The sequence below is a fragment of the Varroa jacobsoni genome, unplaced genomic scaffold, assembly GCF_002532875.2.
Source record: "Varroa jacobsoni isolate VJ856 unplaced genomic scaffold, vjacob_1.0 scaffold_722, whole genome shotgun sequence".
Taxonomy (NCBI): Eukaryota; Metazoa; Arthropoda; class Arachnida; order Mesostigmata; family Varroidae; genus Varroa; species Varroa jacobsoni.
In genome coordinates, this window is record NW_019213624.1 from 49,888 (window position 1) to 68,516 (window position 18,629).

General features: G+C 40.0%; 1 long non-coding RNA gene across 2 annotated transcripts in view; it reads left to right on the forward strand.

The window, feature by feature from the left end:
• The window catches only part of LOC111262992 (uncharacterized), a 46,049-nt gene extending 39,258 nt beyond the window's left edge, over positions 1-6,791 (forward strand). For both annotated transcript variants that reach the window (XR_015312100.1, XR_002681964.2), the window contains 2 exons: positions 5,854-5,993; positions 6,290-6,791. This is a non-coding gene — a long non-coding RNA (uncharacterized LOC111262992). The remainder of the gene's footprint in view (positions 1-5,853; positions 5,994-6,289) is intronic.
• Positions 6,792-18,629: the final 11,838 nt, after the last annotated feature.

An 18,629-nucleotide genomic window follows, 5' to 3' on the forward strand; every position in this document is an offset into this window, starting at 1 on the left:
TCGTCAATATAGATGTTGCCTACAATGAGGCCTTATTTAGTTTGAAACAATAAGAGTAATTAGTTCATTCGAAGTACTGACTGTAGGAGGGCATGAAGGTGCCAGTGCGGACTGTTTGCTGTTTCGAAATAGATCAACTTTACACAATGTGGTAAATGCACATTTGTTTCACACACGAAAGCGCTGGCCCGTTTACGAGTGTAGGAACATCAGATAAAGTAAATATTTACATTCGCCATTACTGCGCACAACTATCGTTACCTAATTCCTATACTGCTTCCAAATAGAAAGTGTGAAAAGTAATTATGATGAAACTTCATTGAGGCTAAGGCTTACCGAAGCGCTCACTTACCCTATTTACCACAGCGAAATCTAAAGAGTCACCGTTTAAATGTTATTGGTTTCGAGCCGGCCGTTCGACACGGTTTATGATATATGGTTGACACTAGAGAATTTATATCAAAAACTGGGTTAACAACTGGCCAGGCGTATCAAGTCGCAATTGCTGGCTAGTTATTTCAAAATGAAGGTCTTCCTTTGGATAAAATAGCTAGTTTAAAGTCAAACAGGATCTTCTCGAAGTGTGATGCCCTGGAATTAAATAGATGATCGCTTTGCCACATTGTATTATAAAATCGGGCACTGACTGGAACTTGGTAAGGTGAATATTTAAACTATAAGGTTAGGTAATTTGTGTTAGACTGCCTGTTAACAGAATCATACATTACTCGTTTTTATGCGCGATTGAAACCTTCCAGTACTTCCTTAAACGATCTATCGCTTGTGGAAACCTTTCCGAATATAGTGTTTGTAAAAACTGCGCTGGTCGAACATGATTGCGCAATGAGTTACTTGTTCCATATTTTATCTAATTTATTCGCCATCTTGCTACCTATCAATCATGATGTGGTGTAAAAGACACTTATTTATCACGCAGCCATATTTGGAATTAAATATCGAGTCCAACGAACCACTGAGCGCATCCAGGATCAGGACTGGACTTCGTCGTTCTTCCGATAAATAAATTTTTGAAGAACATCTTTGTCAAAAACCGACTCATCATTCGGAGCTTTCAGAGTATGCGTATGTTTACCGACCTGAGTACCGGCGGTTGACGGTAGCAAACGCCGCTCCGCACACACCGTTGCGCTCAGCTGCAGAAAGCGTCACTCAAGGCCGACCTTTAGCATCGTTTTGTTCGTATCTCTATTTGCGAAAAAAAAATCATTTCGCGTTATCTTATCGGCTTAAGGCATGTTAGAACGAAGTTGTCTATTCACCATCCGCCAAAAGCGCCTTAAAAACGTCGCCTAGACCTGTCGTTGCATAAAGGAAAAGCAAAAGAATTATTGTTTGCCGTCGAAGCAGACGACAGGCGACTGATTATGGCAGTAAAGCGTGTGCTGATTATTTATTACGTGTGCGAGTATCCCTATGTGAGCTAGCACAGTCTTCGAGCCGTGTGCGACGCTTACATGGTGACCACCGATAGCGGGTTTCGACGAGTCGTACCCTTATAAATAGCTAGTCACTCTTCAACAAGCTAATATGCCGGAGATGAGTTTCGTACATTTAAATCATAATATGCCAATAGTAGAATCATTGTAATTATTATTAGTACATTATTTAAAAAGGCTTAACTTGAACGATATAAATCAAGTAACGCTTTATGATACAACAAGTGGCTGGGAACAAACTTTCCTCCGTGCCATTCCGAAGGAATCGATTTGTCTGCGTCAGGTAGTGACATCATCTACCGAGAAAAAAATTGTTCATCGACATTCCTTTAGACGAATAATTTTTCCACATATTGTACTACAATTTAATACTTTGTAAGGGATAACAATGGAAAAATTATGCTATCTAAACCAATTTAGCTCTTTCATTTCTATCTGTCTTATCTTGTTCAGTTTCATATCTGTTCTCTTTCCCTGTTGTCTTTCTGGGGGCAAAGGTAGCGTTTCATGAATCTAATTAGCTGAATTGTCGATAAAAGCGAGGCCGTTAACTTAAACATCAACGAAGTAGTTATTTTCAGTGGTGTCTTAGGAGCAGGTTACATCGAATGTCGCATAATGGATAATATTTGCCCCGGGCAGTAGAACGAATCCCCGCATTGAACGTATTGAATTTACTTGAATATATATATATATATATAGCAGACTTCTATATTGAATCGTTTAGTAAGCTCTATAGCGGCCGTTAGTTAGGGAATTGATATAAGCCTCGGAAGGATGATATCTGTTAAGATATCATCTTTCGGAGATTCTCAACTATTTTTTAAAGCTAATTCCATAAACACAGACTGGATGGTGAGAAAAAACACGTTTTTTTTTCAACAATGCAATTTCATGCCTTTTCGTATAGCTTCATATATATATGTATAGACGACTTTTACATTGGGATGTTTCGCAAATCCCCTATCATAGTTGCTAAAACTTCCTTAAGAAGTAGTTATTCATCTGCTTTATGTTAGCGTCTGTGAGATAGTTTTACGTAAAATCGATTTTTACGCGACAGGTCGCACTCACCATAATATTTTCCCATCAAGCAAAGTTTAAACTAGAAAAATCACCGAAATGGTCCAAGTCATCTTCGAGGCAAGCAGCGCATATATGTTTTTAATGAAAAAAAAAGATACAAAATACATTTTACTCTAGTTAGAAATGATTGCCCGATTGTTAAAACTTATTCCAAATTTAGTTGATCTAACGACATAAAAATATCAGATGTATATCCAGCCAAATATTACTATTATCCAATATATATATATATATAAAGTGGCTTTATAAAGGGTCTAGGGCACTAGATTTTCAAAGTCGACAATAGGAATTACAGAAATAGCTTTCTCAACGTATAACATTTTTACCAATGAATAGAAAATGTTGATTTAGTAGAAAGATAGAATAACTTAAACGTCTAAAATGCTTTACTGAAGCACCGGTACAGCTTCGAGGTAACTAGAAAATCGCTAGAAAACTAGAAAAAAAAAAAACGCGTAACAAGAAGTGAGTAGTATTACAAAGACTCTATGAAGACTTCATTGTTAAACGTAGGTGCAACAGGATCGTGAATTGTTCACCTTGTCTACGACATTACTAGGACGCTTCGCAAATCCATTCTTCGGGTACTTTTCCTCGTAAAAACTGCCCATATTATATATAAGTGAATATGATGCATTTGTTTCTTCTGCAAAAAGTTGTCTACCAATCGGTAGACGGTTAGCGGCACTAATTCCTAACGAGCATCTTCTTAATGTCCTACCTTCGACGATCTTCGAACAACGAATATCATACAATTCGCTAAACGGATTTTTAGATAAAATCAGGTACGCGCAAGCCTTTCTCCATCCATCCATCCGACACTGGACACGGACGCTTCGTGCAGTTGGCCATATCAACTACCCGAGGATCGCGGTCGGTTGTATCAGCAGAAAAGTTAAAGCTTTTCATCAGTGACGATAATATGGGATGCTCCTACTCGTTCTTCTGTATGTCCTAATGCCATGATAGCCAATAGCTACTTGGGCTTCGATTCGTTCATTTATATTTTTGCTCTCTATTAACATAACTTTAAGTAAGACATAAGTATTACATTATACATGTAGCGTTATCTATTGGTTTAATATTTTCTTACTTTGTTATTATATGTTTTTGGGAGATAAATAAAACTTATCTTATTCGACTATTTGTCAGATACATATAATACTTGATAGATATAGCTACTCGTTTATGGTGTTTATACGGAAACATAATAAAATATACACTCACGTATAAACGTCGAGGGAACACATTTTTCACTCGAGATAGCAAAGCCACAAGAAGCTGATAGCTCTCGATTTTTTATTTATTTATTTTTTTTTTTAATTTTAAATAACCATAGTCATTGAATTATCTGCATTCGAGGGCAGAGGTCTCGATGGACTGAAATGCTGCTGGCAAAATGCGATAAGTGGTTTGGCACCTAAAATTAGCACTTATTAAAGAAGCGAGAAGTTTCAAGTTGAAAGTTTTGTATAGATTGTTCTCGAAAACACCATCAGTTTAGTTGTCTCTGGCTGTACAAAAAGGAAATCCTCGCTTCCAGGAAAGTACTGTGAACACCAAGATCAAATCTGCTATCGAGTCTATCGGTAATCTATCGAGAACAAATAGTATAAAATTGCGGAGAAGACTCGAAGAAGAAAGTTGGCCTATAATCTCTGTTTATCAACAGCTGTTGACTAGCAGCAGTTGTTGACGCAACTGTTTATTAATTGCGTCAATTATTAATTACTTAAAATATGATTCAGTTTCCACTCCTATATGACTTGAATCGCGCTTCTCAGCCATTCTATGTTACCAACTTCCGTGATGACACTCAGAGAAACATGAGTGCCCGCACATAATGATCACCTTCAGGACTTGAGGGCGAAAAGTGCGACACTATCAATCGAGCTGGTCGTGTTCAAGCTGTCCTTACAAAATCAACAGGACGCGACTCTTGCTTGAAAGGTTTACAATCGTTCTCATAGATAAAGTAAAACTGAAATATAACTTGAAAGCACAGTAGTGGCAGAATTTGTCAGTTTATAACTAGTTATAAGTATAAAAGCGTCTACAAATAGTTAATTTACAAAAAATATATATATATACATATGGTATATATATTTTTTTGAAGAATAGAAGATAAGAATTATAGAAGATAAGATGACATTGACGGGACGTTTTTTTTTATCCGATACATGGTAAAATAATTGTATTTACGTAAGTGATTACAATAAAGGATGAGTTAAACTGTACAACACAGGAACGTCCTAAGACAATTTCTATATTTTTCTGATACTATGTTATAACGCCACAGAGTCGGTATTTGTCCAAAGTAAGACAATGGCCACCCAAGTCATTTAAATGGGCATGGTATTTTGATAATCGTTGAAAATTACGATAGTTAGCATATCTTCTGCCATTCAAGCGGACGTAAAATGGCGGCTCTCCGCCGTGAACAGTTTGTTTTCGTTGTGTCCTATGGTTTTTATTCTTATTCTGTGCATGTAAATCTGTACCTAAATAACTGAGTACTAATCGTCAATAGGTTCCTCAGTGTTATCTTTAAGAGAGTCAGTAAGCAACATATGAAATAAGATATAGACCCGAATCATGACCTATAAACTTTATCGTTCCTAACTATTTATACAGTGTTTATAGAAATTGTGTGAAACTTTACTTCCACAAATGGAGCAAAGATATTTCGCTTATTTGGCTAACCAGTAGGGCGCTCGGGCCTACTTTTTGACCATACTTATCAGGGGACTATTTACGCACATCGATCGTAGTCACAGCGGCAGATGCTTTTGAAGATATAAGCACACACACTATGAGTGTTATGTTATTTTACGGAACGTGTTACGTCAATTGAGGTACATGAGGATAACCTGCGATGGAACCGAACGATGTTAGGGGCTTCGGCTCGGATCAATAGCGAGAGGAAGCTAATTACGGCACGTTAACTATAACACAACATTACGTCAATGGTGATACTCACTTTTTGAACAAATTTAACTAGGAGCGGTACAAGGCTACCTTCGTATTTGTCATACGTCTCGTGTCCGAATGAAAACTGTTTCGTGTTTTCAACGGAGGGGTCATTTTACTTCATTTCGATTGAGGCTCATGACGATACCAACAGTTCCAGTGGCCTTTTCGTCAAATTACGATAATAGAATTAAAAAGCAAACACCTCAACGAGAAAACATAGCTCAAGGAAGCAGACGCATATTAACAGTAGCCTTAATAGCTGGCATACATAAGGAATGTACGAGAAACTTCAGGAAGGCTAGGTCATCGGTACGGGTCTTCTATTGTGTTTTTTCAGATACCTTCTGAGAACTCGAGGAAACGCTCCGGACGACCAGCGTCTGCATCGTGTCGGAGACATGACGCCGTTTCGGAACAGAAACCTAATATGTCTTACTCGCACTCCAGTAACGCCGGCTTCATTTACCGCTTTGAAAGGCATGTCGAGTTGTCTCAACAGTACTGACAAGCTTCGAAGAGCAGTAGTTTTTTCAATTTGAAGTAGACATAAAAAGGCAAGAAAAAGATCTGTTGAATACAGCGTCGACGTTCGTCTTTACCAACTGAGCCGATAGGTTTTACCTAGAAGTCCCTCAAATAGAATATTCGATACATTTTGACTTCATTCGACCAAATCGAATAGAGTCAAAATGTACCGAACCTAAACATATGATATACCGTGTGATACGATACTGTTGATTATTCTATCCGATGATGTATTTCTATTTACATAGGTTGACAGGTCCGAGCTGCTTGTGGGTGCGGAAGCGCTTCAACAATTACTGCGGCCATAATTAGACAAACCAGTTACCCTGCTGGTTTAACAAATCGCCGAACGACAACGTCGTCACAGCATCTGCCCACGGTTGAAGAACATGTATCCTAAGCGTTGTGCGATAGAACACTGTTCATATGACAAGATAACATGGCTCTGCAGGGCGTTGCATACAGAGACTGCACCAGCCATCGCAGCTGACGTTAATGCTGGCGCGCCTTTCAAATATCTAGGGCCTGTTTCAGGCTAGGCGCTTTTTGGTGGGTTATTCGGCGTTTTCACCTGAATTTAGAGAACCATTATGTGTTAACATCTTTTCTATTTCAGGCCTTGTCAAAATTATACTTTTCGAAAAATTTCTCTAGAAAATGGCATTTTTTGCTCTTCTCTTGCCTATACGGTCAGGTTATACCACATGTTCTTTTTCAATATATAATTTCTGTCGGTGATACTGTCTCGTCTACAGTTGTATTCCATATTCTTACATAGATAAACATCGTACGTTTACTGATTGAGCTAACCACTCTATATGGCATGTGCGAGGTTCTTCGCTTGTTTTTTTTCTCTATCTGAATTTGCGTTGCCTCTGCTGCCCAAGTCGTCCGCTGTTAACGTCGTTTAACTAACTGGCCATTGTTGGTGCCGTACCTAGGCACAGTGTTCACCGAACGCTTTATGTAGTAACCTCTTACGGGATGACAAATATATCTAACCTGACGTAGCAGACTGTCAACACAAACAATGGCCTTCTCATTAATGGTAGCCGTAATGGTGAGTGTTGATGCAGTAGGTCTCCATCCATGAGGTCAGCGGAGCTGTTAAGCACCTGTTGTAAGCATGACAATTTAGTTGTAGCAAAAACAGTGCCAGTTCTACATACGCGACGGACTTCGTTGACAAAGCAACCAAAGAGCTTCTATTTTATAGGTAACTTCTTTGATATAAGTATAGTTCCTTACATGTGGCGTACTTGTGTGCGAAATTATACCCAGTAAGCTATAGAATGCTAACAGTAATCAATCTGCGCTAGCCCGTTTTTGTAGAGGCTTTTTGTTAGAGATCCTTCATGCTCAACTTTCTGCAGGTCCAAACGATTTCTACGATAGTGAAATATACGATACATCTCAGGGATTCGCAGTCATCTGGCCATCTATTTCTGCAGTTAGAAGACCCTGGTCCTTTTCAAACGATATCGCTAAATTTAGCTAGTTTACACCGGTACGTACAGAGTGTTCGGTGCACCACACGATCTTTTGTTGTTTGTAACTTCATTCCTAATCGTACAGGCCATTCTCTATCTATCTAACCTTTAAATGTTTATAGAAAAAAAAAAAACTTGAATCGTACATATTTGTAGCACTAACAACTGCCGAATGAATTCCAAGCGTGCCGTTACCATCCGGATGTCTACACTTTCAACCCGACTATCGGGCAGCTGATTGCCCACGTATACATGAAACGCAATGAACTTTTGGCCTATCGATGTTTCAAACGTTGACGTCAATAGTGCTTGTCGAAAACATCGTTCAGTCTGTTTATAAATGAGCTGCTACTACTACTGACAAATTATTATCTCCGACCCACTTCATTCTCTATGATTACAGACTTATATGATAAAAGACATTCACTTCTTCATTTCTACCAATGTTATTGGTAGAGCGGAGTGAGCTATCGAGTCAGATGAGCCATTCGATAGATATCCGTAAGTTTAATTGAGTTCTCAGCGAGACGGATAGGTTTTACCAACTATATAGTAGAGTAAAAAAGCCTGCAAGAGGAAATTTTGTTGCTTGTATACAAATTCATTAAGTATGATCTTAAGGCCGAATTTATAGATAATCATCATATATCTATCCAAGAAAACGTTATTCAATCATATTTTCTGAAAAACTGTTAAAGGTTCAGAAACCTCACAGTTATTGGATACAAAAATGTTAATTGTTGTAAAAATGTTTGACCACTCTAATCAGTTTATTGTCCGTGCAAACATCTAATGCATCGGTAGGATACTCCTCTGACGAAACAATGTCGTCATGTACATGCCACTTCGTACTCGGGTAATTCTAAATACAACTAGTAGTAGTAGTACAAAACATGGCAACGATAACTATTAGTCATATCAAGAAGTTATGCCACCGCCAGGCAAAACCCCTTCAACCTAGGTCGCGGACAGGTATGCACTTGCGGCATCTGCAAAAGAAGAAGGCAAGCTAGTATCTATCCTGGACTGTGAGTTACACATTGAAGTCCTGTCAATTTGAGCGAGGGTTCAAAGGAATACCTGCTAAGCTTTTGGACCTCATTAACGTTTCGATAAGAGATAGCTATTTTTCACCTTTGCTCCTAACCTAACCTAACCTAGTCATAACAATAATTGCAGATAGAAAAAATTGTTTTTCTATATCGTTGTTCACAGATCGCATATCTATCTATATAGTTCATAGAACTATGCGATCAAGGGTCTTTTATCTACGGTTTTATGTAGCTTTCCTAAAACGACCAATAGGTGACCCTAACATTGACGAGCGTCCTGCTCACCCCTACAGGACTCATGTAAAAGGTACAACGTACAATATATAATAACAAAAATGCCTTGTGAAGGTGGACGAGATACGAAGGCTTAGGCTAATTTACAGTCTGCGCGCTGCCTGTTTTCAAATGCTTTTCATTGGTAATAAACCATTAGTTTATCCAATTTTATCCTAAGCGATCCTTCATAAGCGATTTGTAATCTTCAGTCTATCTCTATTGCACAGCTCTATGTGTGGCGAAAAATTTAGCCATAGCTCGTGAACTGCTGATTTCTTATTGCCAGATTTTGGCCTCGTATGGAGAAATATCTCATCTGACTAACCTAGAATCCGAATGGGTCGGTAAAAAGTATCCTGCATAGAAACCAGGGATATTGAAAGACTTGCGTGGTATGGTTTGGGTGATTTACGAGCGCGTCGCCATAAATATGCGATTTCTACTTCAGCGTCAACAAATGGTTATTATGCCGATCTGTAGAAGAAACCCATGATGAGTCTAGCAAAGCTCACCATAACTAAATCTAGTAAGAATAAATTCTTCTAAAATAATGATTGAAAGGACTTGTTCACACCATGAAAGTCGTAATTGTCTTACAGGGGTAATATAAGTAACGTAGGTTCCGCGAGAAGTGATCTCACTTAGGTCTTCTTAAAAGAAGCTTCTGGAGAACAGTCAAAATGAACGCTTCTCTTTAGTGCGTAACTCTGTTTAATCTATGATGTACGACAGATGCATCAACCTAGATATCTAATATATCATCCTAGTTAACAAATAAATGTGACCTATGCTTAAATCGGAGCGTTTGTCCAAAGCCGTAAATTTTCCGAGAAAAATATCAACGAAAAAAAAAACCAACTGAAACTGCTCTTTAGGGCTATTTTTAATGTCCTAATCTCACGATCTGCGAACATTCCTGTGAGACGCTAAATCTATAAAATAGCATAACATTTGTTTCTTAAACGTAATTATTACAATGTTATTTAAGAATTATGCTTATTTATCTCCCTGTTTACGAGCAAAAAAAAATAATATTTGATTTGGCCACCCACTTGCCCTGTTTTTCCACATTTTTATGGTATTGCGTGTCACTGATACATTAGGTTTCGTTTCTTTGCAATCAAAGGCGTAGTCGGTGGTGAATCCGCCCTCGCGGCGGATCTGCGTATGCAGCGTAACGACTCGCCGTTTGAGCTGCTGCAGAGTTTGCGTATCTTGGATTGGATAAATGTACGTAACATCTATTTAATGTTTGGAATAATGTTTTAATATTGGAAACACCTTACTTTCTTCTATTTCGAACAGATGTATAAAGCGTCATTTGACAATGAACTTGTTGCTTCTTTGTGCGTTGCGACGACCGTCACACGGGAGTATTAAGTTAGGCCAATTATCCGACTGTATAGAGATCGTGTTGTAGAAGGGCTGCACTATATCCCTATCTAAGTACGTTATGCCACGGAACAATCTACAGTCTACGTCCACTTTATACTTACGTCCTCACTTTACTTCGTGCAAACAGTGATCGACATGTGGAAGCTCTGTACGTAAGTAGCGCTATCTTCAACAATGACAAACGCATAACGGCTAGTACTGACCGAGAAATCATCAGTCGATAATGCGAACTTCAGAAGAATACAATGATGTACCATCATTTCTTTTCACTACCAATTATAACATCGTTAGACGTATATGCATGGAGAAATAGAAGGACAACAGTTAAGAATAAACATAACAACCTTTGCTACATGTGAGCCCTGCGTCCAGATCCATACACACCAAGGCCTTCCGAAGACGTTAATGGCACCTTCAGTTTCTATGTTATTCCTACTACTCTCCTTTTTGCAAGATCTGTAATTTTTTAAAAATCCACCGAAGTGTAGGATCGCTAAACGTACGCTTCCACCGTGCTCATAGGTTTGATACTTATTAATTAACAACATCACTTTTAGATTAACTAGGGACTATACTGCTATCACTATACACAGAATACGACTTTCGCAAATTCTTCTAGAAGTGAATGATCTTTATAACAACAATAAGAAACGGATTAGGCTAACGCGGTGTCTGATCAATTGATGCCAACCGGTCTGTGACGCATTTTCATACCTGTCGGTCCTCTTGTTTCCGAAACGGCAGCCCACGACTGATTCAACTAGAATGGTTTTAAACACGCCCCTCTTCTACGCGATATTTGTTACATAATTTGCTACAATGGGCGCAGCTCTTATAGCCTTTGTGGGGAAATGGAAGCTGTGAAAGTCTGTCATTTTTGTGGCTTATGACTTGGCGGTGGAAGACTTACCTTTGTTAGACTAAGTCGGAAACTGAAAAGAAAAATTGCTCACACCTTTTAACGAGCCATCTTCAAGGTGCAAATAAGAAATATAACTATATTTATTTGTGCTATTTTGACTGGCCTGTTTTGCCCTGCTAGCTTCCTAGATGAACTATTCGCATTGTTTCTTATATTACCTCTATAGGTAATCTTTTTTGCGTTGTACTTAGGAAGGCCTTCGATGTTCAGCCAAATAAAATAATCTGAAATACGATTGATAACTCGTTCCCAAAGCTGGTATCTTTCGCGTAAAGGTGTGATACCAGGCGGTACGTTTACCAAGCAGCCTGTTTCGTGTTTAATAAGCTCCTTAGGTTATTGAAGTGCATGACTCTTTCCGGGTCGCCTCTATTGGTATGGCTCATTTTACATACGCAAATACGATGGCTGGCTGATTTTCATACATCGATGACTCTGCGCATAGTTATCCGATGGGAGAATTCTTAACGCTTATCGAATTCTCTTAGAACGACGAAGGCTTTCTGCAGCTGGCTGACAAAGACAAACTGCCAGAAACATCAGACGCATCCAAATAGAAACGGCTGATGAATAAAGTGTACTATGAATCTTCAGTTGAAGAGCGACTAAGAGCGTGCCGGTGATTCTTGAACTACCAATGATCATTTATAAATCATCGAACGGCTTATGAGTGAGCACTAATGCTTCAAGTACGCTGTACGCCGCAGCATCAGCTGACCGCGCACCCTTGGGTTAAGACCGTCGGAAATCACTTACAATAAAAAAATTAACAGGATAACTGATTTCATCTGCTGCTTCAACTACCCCGAACACGAATCCTTCATATTTGGTTAAATAGAATATTTACAACACGTACTAGTACATCCTTTCGACATCTTGGCGTCAACGTAGAATCTTGTTTGAATACCTCACACAAAAGCCCGTACTTTTACGTCATTTATTGCCAAAGTAATTGTTCAAAGTTTACTAAATTGGATTTGCTTTTTGTTACACTTGTCATTACTCTGGGTATGGGTAACCCATTGAATTTTTTTGTTTGACAAATGTTTTCCATTCCATCAGGCGGGTCTGTGTAACGACGCCGGCTTCCGCTGCGTGCCCCATACCTACATGACACCCCATAACCGCAATGATTCTGAATTCAGTGAGGAATCGCCAGAAAATATAATAGTAAGAACGATAGTTTCATGGACTCGGGATAGGTCATCCGATTTTTAACTCCGATTCCAGTCAGCCAGTCTCAATCAGTTGATTTTTTTTGCCTATAGGATAAGCTGCCAGCTAATTGTAACTACGTGATTGGGTTTAAATTGCAGTTGTCGATTTCCAGGAATTGGGTTACTTTTATCTTCTCTATTAATAGGTATATTTAATGAGATATTATTCCGCTTTTATCGTGCACTTCAGTTGTTACGCGTGTACATGTATGCACTGCCGTACAACTTACATTCCAAGCGAGAAGTTGTATGCTGGAGCGAAAACTAATCCAATCCATAGTTTTTCTAAGGTCGTTTTTCATTATGTTAGGCTTTACATTCTCACTTTTTTTTCCCACTTGACAGTTTTTGGCCTCAGCCACCTTAGCATTAATTATGTTTCTATTTCCCCATCGCCATTTAATTAACTTAATTCCGGCTTGGCAGGGCTAATTTATTTAATTATCCAAACATATATACTGTTATTTAAAAAAAAAACTAGATGGTCAGGTCAATAATTACATTTCGGTAAATCGGTATGGCAAATGTCACACCAAATATACCTTGTAGGGCCATACGTATACTCGCTAACGTGCCTTTGAATACTGGACAAGTGGAACCCGTTTCTCCAGAAAAAAATGGTGAAATCGCTGGAACCTTTTCCTATGAATCTTACCACGTCTTTCTTATACATGTATGTCGAAGCGTCAAGTCCTTTATGTCTGGGACGGGCGTTGAGCCGCATCACGCTCGACAACCCACCAAAATATTAAACAGTAATTGATTAGTTGAACGAACGAAACATGTAATTTACTGAATTGAATTGGTCATACATGAGCCATAAAAACACGCGTATGTCTTAGTGAAACGTCGGTGTACCTGATTATCATACCCATACGCTTTAGGTGCGATTAAACAGAGAAAGATATTGATGTATTTCAGAATCCTGTTTGGCAGTCCGCGCGTATCGCATCAAAACAACGTAGCCCTTGTTGAAGCCCCCCATATATACGCAAATCACTGTTGCGTTATAGGTACACGATCATTTACCTCTAAACAAGCTCCAAAACGGAGGGACTTTTTGATAAGATAACGAATCTTCCCTATCTTCTGAATGCATTTAGCCTGGAGCTTTCCAAAATGATTTAGATGAACCCTTGCATCAATCGATATATGTATGACTGTTGGAGATGAAGAGTAATTTGAATGGAGAGACATTTTACTTAGGGTTTTGAAACGTTGCCAGGCCACTCGGGGTATTTACGGAGGCAACTTGGAGGTTACAACTAAGAGTGACCGACGTTATTGCCGGTTATAACGTGCAGGCCTAATCGACAGAAACATATTGTTTTTTGGCCTTCGACGCGAGACGTGCTAGTCCTAATGTCTTCCTGATGTAGACACATCGGCGTCGTGTCCTGTTTGCAGCGAACATTTTATGCGAGCATTATATGTTCACAATAAAATAAGAAATATTTCATTGACGTGAGTGTAAGCAACACGCTCATGTATGGATACGTATTGAATATATTCGTACTCGATCTTCACAAAGGTGAGTTCTGTATACGAGGAAAGAGAAGTTTTCTGCTTGGGGTAATTAAGTGGCGGAACTTATCACCAGTTCCGTCAAAAAAAAAATAACAATGAAAAAAAAGTGATCACACAGCTAAACTTATTGGATGTTTATAATGGAATCGCAATTGATCACTTAGCTGACATAAATATTGAGACACTCAATGCGTCGAAAAAAGTGAATGCATAGCCCAGTGTGTCGAAACTTCAGTACTCCAGTTCTCAACAGAGCGGTAGTTCTATAGCCCGGGCAAAGAACTCTACGGAACTTCACCTCGTTCACTCGTTAATCATGCATCTAATTCTAACGGTAATCTGCATATAATTGAGGTGCATGTCGATTATAGGGTAAACTTCTTCGTTTCAGTGTGGTCTTACCATAATTGTAAATGATACGGGGGCATTATAATCCGCTCGTCTGCCCGAACATCCATTGAGTCAGTCATTTAGCTTATTGTTGTGCAGTTTACTCATAGTATCGTTCCTATTCAAGCAATATTGTCAGAACGCATACTCCAACCACGCGAATTTCTCCATTATCATGTAGTTTAATGTAGAACTAACTATACATTCATTGTTTGGCAGCTGCAGCCAATTTTCAACCTGTTTACTAAAGCTCACAGCTGGAATGTACCAAAATTAAGAGCACAGATGAATATGTAGATGTATTTACATCGGGCTATATCGAATTGGATCTGTATAGGTAAGCCCAAAAAGTGTCAAACGGTTATACTTCTAAGCAAACGAAATAATAGCGTTAGAAATTGGTGAGTGTCCCCACACCTGTGTTGAAAGATACTGCGACTGAGGGAAAATATATTTTATAGGTGTTTCAATATAATTCTTCGCATTTACATAGGACAAGAGACATCTTGCCTAATTTAACATATGTTAGATCAACAGTTTGTTTGGGAAGACACTAGCGAACCTTTAGATCATTACGATATCTGTGGTTATCCAGGTAAGCTCATCATTTACTAATGTATTTTCATTGAAATATTATCGACCTTTCTTCCGCTCCTCCTGTTTACAAAGCAGGCAACTACATAATAGGCGACCAATCGAAGTCGAAGGTTAAAGAATCCATGATGGCCTGATGATACAGAGAGATATTCCCACGGGCCGGCAGTATAAACATCCGGCCGCTTTTACAGTGAACGACTACAATAGCTAACTAGCGCACAATTTCTTCCGCTGGTTCCCTTCTCTTGGCCAGCCTGATGCTACTGGAATCTAAATGTTTCGACTTTGACGTCCAGCGCCGCCGTCAAACGTTCCGTCGGACCGCTGTAATCTAATCCATAAAAAATCTAAAGACGATAGTTCTATGGCGGTACGGGAAGCACGGTTATCTATAGCGACAAAGATCCATCACGGATATCGAGCTCTCAGTTTGTTCAATCTACAAATCTTGCTATTCATGTCTTCGGCATTAGGCAAACGTCCTTCTTTTTTTCTTTTGGAATAAAACGCTCGATGTGCGCTAGCTCTTGATTGCACAAACGTCGTTGGGTCAATATGAACACATGGCCACACTTCGTATCTATTATGATTTTGGGGCCAAACAAACGTTACGCGTGACGGGGCACGAGTCGAGCCCGCTCACAAATACGGACGGCAGCAACAACAATAACACGTGCATTTGAGAGACTTTCGCTTTGATGTGCGATCTAGGAGGTAAGTCGTTCCGGCGCTATCTAGATGTACGGAAAGTAGAGGCCAGTCTAATTGCGCAGATGCACTCATAATACCACAATGTTATGGGATTGTTTTACGATATTTTTAACTCGTTTGACTCATCTATGATACTAGCAGGTATCTTTAACCGTAGGCTTGTTCAATTCTAAGGTTTCACTATCATCAGCAGCTAAGAGAACGTTGTAGAATGAACGTGAACATAACGGTTGCAGAAGGCGCTGCATAGCCACTGTTCAACGAGCAATTCTATGGCAGATTCCTAGGTCGATGGTCTCAAAAAAAGTCATCGGTAACCGATAGGGCGACTGTGAAGGTGACGTCTTTCTGAAGATCTCTGCCGCCCTTCTGCGTCAAAAAGTCACCATCCCCCAAATATATTATTTCATGGCCTAGGAAATGGCTACGGGACCCGGTTGGTCAGTACAGGATAAGATTTAGTCTGCCGCGCTAAACGTGGCTCGCTCGCGTGGGAAATGATGGGCGGACTGCGCCTAAGAGGATGGCTCGACTGCGGTAGCCAGTGCCTTAGCAGACGATCGCTGCTAGAGGACTCAATAATCCAATTCGATTCGTGTTTCTCTGCCTGTCAGTAACGCATTTGTTTCATGATTTTTTTAACGGAATCGTTTAGTTGAAAGACAGTTGAAAGGAGAAAAGGGTGCGCCCCTTAGGGATAGATATATACAGACAATCTTTTGCTAATACATATACGCCGTCTATTATGTTTAGCGAAATCTTTTCTTTTTGTTTTTGTGGGGCGGAAAACCGTTCGGTACATATATACATAAGTTGTGAACCTTTGGGACAATTTTAAACTTTGCGTAGATAAAAATAAATCTAAATACGCAACATACTCTCTCTTCAAGGTTGCTTAGAGGTACCGCAATCAGTATGAACTTCTTTTAAAGCACTTGAGACCACTTTGTGTTGCGCCTTTCCTTTCCTTTCCTTTCCTTTTTTTTTTTTTTTTTTTTATAGTACATTACCAATCCCTTATCGAAACACGAACTCTCAATCAACTTTTCCTATATACATGTTTAGCTAGCTACTTGTACCGTTCAAATATTGCGGCGGGATGCGACACGTACGTATTGTTGCGTTAGAAAAACATGCAAAAAGCCTGTCTCTAGTCATCTCGTACCCTATTCATTAAATAAGTCGAAGTTACCACTAGCGTGAGTATTAATACTACGGTCGCCATAGGACGGCATAATGTTCCCTGTGCTATACTATACATTTTCTCTAGACCACCGTTCCTGGGTCGCTCTACCCTTTCTCAAAGGGCCCTCAGCACGCAAGCACCATCGGTTTGCTGCGCCACTGCTGACAGCGACAGCGGCTTGCCATTAGCCGCGCAGTGGAGGAGGGAATCAGACCGACTTCCCTTTCGTTCCCATAAAGCCCAACGTAGCTAGCTAGCTGGATGGTGAGATCATCGGAATTGGTGCTCTCTCATCGACCTGCCGTATTCCGTTGTTCTCCCGCGTTGTCCTGCCGTTGCTGGGGCGCCATTGACCCGATCGTCAGCGCTGCGATGAGCGCTTTTAGTCAGTGGTGGTTAACGAGGTCCATGACAGTCTTGCTATTTCTTACCACTGCCATTATCGTCACCACTAATGGTGCTAGTATTGTAATTGAGTAATAGAGTATAGCTGTGTGCAATCTGTGAGTGTTGAGTGAGAGTGTGTGACCCGAACATCAACTCTCCACCGTCAAACAAAGAGACTCTAAGCGCTCGCCACCAAACGACACAGGCCGCTGCTGGCGCCGCCATCAACGATAACTGCCGCGTTTAAAACCGCACAGGGCGGCATACATCTCTCCGAGCGACCAGACCACACCAAGATCACTTCGAAAAGAGGAGACCAACCCAAACTCTAAACCTTGCCTAGTGTTGCATGGGTAAGTTAGTGACCACCAAAGCGACATACAATAGGCACAACAACGCACATGTAGGAGGCACAGATTGTACGTGTATGTTAGAAATGCGTGCGAGCGCACGGGCCACGTTTGTATCTGCACACGGTGCGCTGTTCACGGTCAAAGGGCTAGCCATGAATACCTCATTATTCGGTAGACGTTCAAGCTTCGACAAATGATACAAGCAGACATTGAGTGAGCTGGATTGCTTAGCATCAATAGTAGCATAATTATACGAGTGCGCTAGATAATAGTTGTGGTAGTTATTGTAATTGTTTTGTGCGCGTCTTCGATTCAAGGAACGATTACAGGGGGGTATAGAAGGAGCTGACAGTCATATGTTTAATCATTTCAACATAGGCTTGCCTGCCTGAACTAGTCTGATGATTTAGAGATTCACCCTATCCATGTACCGTTCGATTTGGTGCTGTAATTGCCACAACTTTTACCAAGGTTTCGGATGTTTGCTCTCGGAGTGAACTATTGCCTCTATCGCTTCATGTAATACGTGCAGGGAAAACCTAGGCAATTCTACTTAGTTCGATCTGTTTCCAACAGATATTCGATTTTACTCCTTCGTATGCGAGTAGATACTTCTAGTCAGGACATTTCTTCGATCTAAACACTACCGGCCAGTCATGCGGACATCCTACAGCGAGCACGGTTTGTCAGTGACATCTTCTCTATTTATGTAACGTCATCAACCACATCAGTAATCTCTCTAAGGTGACATCTCTAGGCTACTTCTACAAGGATTCACATAATGCTATAGTACATGATGGTGGAAGAATACAGTTTTATCTTCTTGTATATACTTCCGTCGTACATTATTAGATCATATCAAACTCAGTCGATCGGTGAGACCAAAGCTGTCATGGATACTTGTCCTTTTCCTCGCCCCGTGTTGACTTTGTCCACTCTGTGGCCTTGCTTGTTTGGTTGTTTAATAATGCTAACAGAATATATGGCACTGATTTGTAGCTATGGCTAGCGATTTACAATGGTAACTTACGAGCCAAACAGCGTCCGTAGCCACAACTGGCAGCAAAGTTGTGTGCAAAAAAAGA